Raw genomic sequence first — 2,859 nt, 5'->3', positions numbered from 1 at the left:
CGCAGACCCACCTTATGCCCTGCAGACGCCTGTTCCGGAACCTCAGCACGGAGCACACCCCCTCGGCCTGAGCAGCTCAGCATTGGCCCGTGGACTCAGTCGCAGCTGCTGTCCCCAGAGAAACTGCCATCTGTGGCCGCCCTGGGGGCTGGAGGCAGAGCCAGGGCGAGGCCAGCGCGCTCCACAGGAGGGGCTCTGACTAGGCCAGAAGGGGGCAGTCCTGGGCAGGCTCAGCGCCCTAACACTGCTCCTTATCCTTGTAGACCCTTCCCCTGTCCCCCACCCTCAGGATGGCAGGAGGCGGGACCTGTCTCGGCCAATCAGGAGCCTAGCAGAGCAAGGGCTTTATCCTCCGTTGCCCTAGCAACCAGCCTTCTCTTCTGGATCTCTCAGACTGGGCACGTGGTACAGCAGATGACAGGACAGAGTTGAGGGGCGCAGGGAGGGGTGGGAGCCACCCAGCAGGCCACCGGGATGCAAGCCTGGTGGGTTGAGCGCAGAGCGGACCCTGGCTCAGGCAATGGGGAAGCTTTGGAGAGTTGCAGTTTGAGGGTCGGGAGACGTGGGGTCCCTGGCGAGTGGATGAGGACCCAGAAGCAGTGCCTGGTAGACTCACAGAGTGCACAAGGGAGCCTGAGGGTGTGGACACGTGGTTGCAGCGCTTTCACTGACTGCCAGACCGTTTCAATGCATTGTTTTCACACAACAAGAAGCCACAAGCCCATGGCAGAGCCCTAGCCTGGCTTTCAGTGGTCTGGCCTGAGGGAGGCAAGGTCTCCAAGCACGGCCCAACATCACTCAGTCCTCCTGGGTGAGTGGGTGCTGAGAGCCTGTTTTGGGACGAGGCAGCTACAGCTCAGAGATGGACACCCTTACTCTTCCTTCCAGGTCATGCAGCTCCTTGGTGACTGAGCTGGAATTTAGAACCAAGGGGTATAGGGAGGAGCCCAATCCTAAGCCTGGGTCCTCTACTTGCATTACAGACTGTTTTGGTACTTCGTGTTGCTCTAATAGAAAATACCACTGGTAGATGGTTTGAACAAACAGGAGTTTATTCTCTTACAGTTCAGGAGGCTAGAAGTCCAAGTTCAAAGAGCCAGGCTCTAGGGCCTGGGTGAAAGTCCCTCGACCTGGGGCTTCAGCTCTGCCTCTTTCTCCCAGCCCAGTGAAGCTGGAGGATTTTCTTCATTTGGGTAGCTGCTGGCTGTGAGGCTAACAAGCCCAAGGTCGACAAGTAAAAAGGTACAGTCCTGATATTAGCAAACCACATGGCAAGCCATTAATTCAAATCCATTAGGAGTCCCAAAATTGGCAGACAACATGGCAGGCTGTTGAACAATGACTTGACTACACGCAGGATTCAAGCGTACCAAAAAGCTACAGACCATTCCTAAAGCTTCTCCTTATATACTGGGAGCAGACCACATTCCCTAAGAAAGCTACTCAGCTGTTCCAGTAGATTCCACCATGGAGTTGATTACCAGTCTCAGCATGGGGAATAACTAACTACATGCAGCTGTCCAGCCACTCAAAACCAGGCCTAGCCAAATTGACACACAACCTTAAGTACCACATAGACATAGTGTCTGCCAAATGCCAGCACCCAGTGAATGTGCCACAAACAACAGGAGGACAGGGTGCCCCAGGAGGCCCGAGCCACCAGCTGACACCGCAGGACAGAGATGGGGCTTCAAGGAGCCACCGTCCTGGGGAGGCCATTCCCAGACACCTGAGGACTGGCAAGAGGAAACGGTTCTGGGCAGGGTGGCTCCAGGACCTTGGGTCCCCCACCCCACAGATACCCCCCTGCCTGCTGTGAGACTGTCTTGGGGCCTGCAGAGGTGCGTGTCAGGGTCCTCTGTACCCATTGGAGGGCAGTGGGGGCGAGTGTGAGTTTTTTTTGTGTTGAGGTATAATGTACATACTATAAGATGTACAAATCTTGAGTGATGGAGTTTTGCTTATTTTACACTGGGGTAATCATGCTGCTAACCAGAAGGTCAACGGTTCAAACTCACCATCTGCCCCACAGGAGGAAGATGAGGCAAGCTACTTACATATAGCTTTACAGGCTTGGAAACCCCGTGGGGGTTGCTATGAGTCCGAATCAACTTGATGGCAGTGGGTTGGGTTGGGTTTCTTTCATCTCTTTCCATCTCCCCCTCCCCAAGGCACCACTCATCTGAGTTCTGTCTCCAGTGTGTGTATCTCATAGAGATGTACTCACACAATATGTGTTCGTGTCCCAGGGAGGGTAGCGTGGGCTGCCCAGGATGACTGTGTGCACCTCCACCTCCACTCACCAGCCGGCTTCACTTGTTCCGTTTGGAGCTTTATCTGCCTCTGATAACTCCCTGAAGCAGGGGTGGCACTGAGGATGCTTGGGTCCCCAGGGCCCGGGACCAGGCCAGCCTAGAGCCAACACTCAGAACAGGTCTCAGCTCAGCCCCTCCTGGACATACCTTGGCCAGGGTTTCCATGGTTACAAGTGTCAACTCTCAAGCTTCCTCTCCTCCCCAGTCCGTGTCTCCAGCCACTGGCCTCCCATCTGCTCCTCAGGAACGCCAGGAATATGCTGGCTATGGGCTGAATTGTGTCCCCCAAGAATGTGTGCTGGTGTCCTAACCCCTACACCTGTGGATGTGACCCCATCTGGGAAGCGAGTTATCTTGGTTAGTGAAGCCACACGGGTAGGGGTGTCTTAACCCTGATGAATGACTTTCAAGATGAAAAAAGTGCAGAGTAGACACAGGGAGGAGCAAACACAACTGGGAGAAAGGTGGATGCCGTGTGGAGACTGCCAAGTGTTCTGGTTACCTAGTGCAAAAACGGCATGGAGGCCACATATTCTGACCTCCT

This window comes from Orycteropus afer, unplaced genomic scaffold, assembly GCF_000298275.1.
Source record: "Orycteropus afer afer isolate SDZICR_OR568_19922 unplaced genomic scaffold, OryAfe1.0 scaffold00083, whole genome shotgun sequence".
NCBI classification, from domain to species: domain Eukaryota; kingdom Metazoa; phylum Chordata; class Mammalia; order Tubulidentata; family Orycteropodidae; genus Orycteropus; species Orycteropus afer.
The sequence above is the reverse complement of the archived record's forward strand: the minus strand, read 5'-3'. Positions refer to the sequence as shown.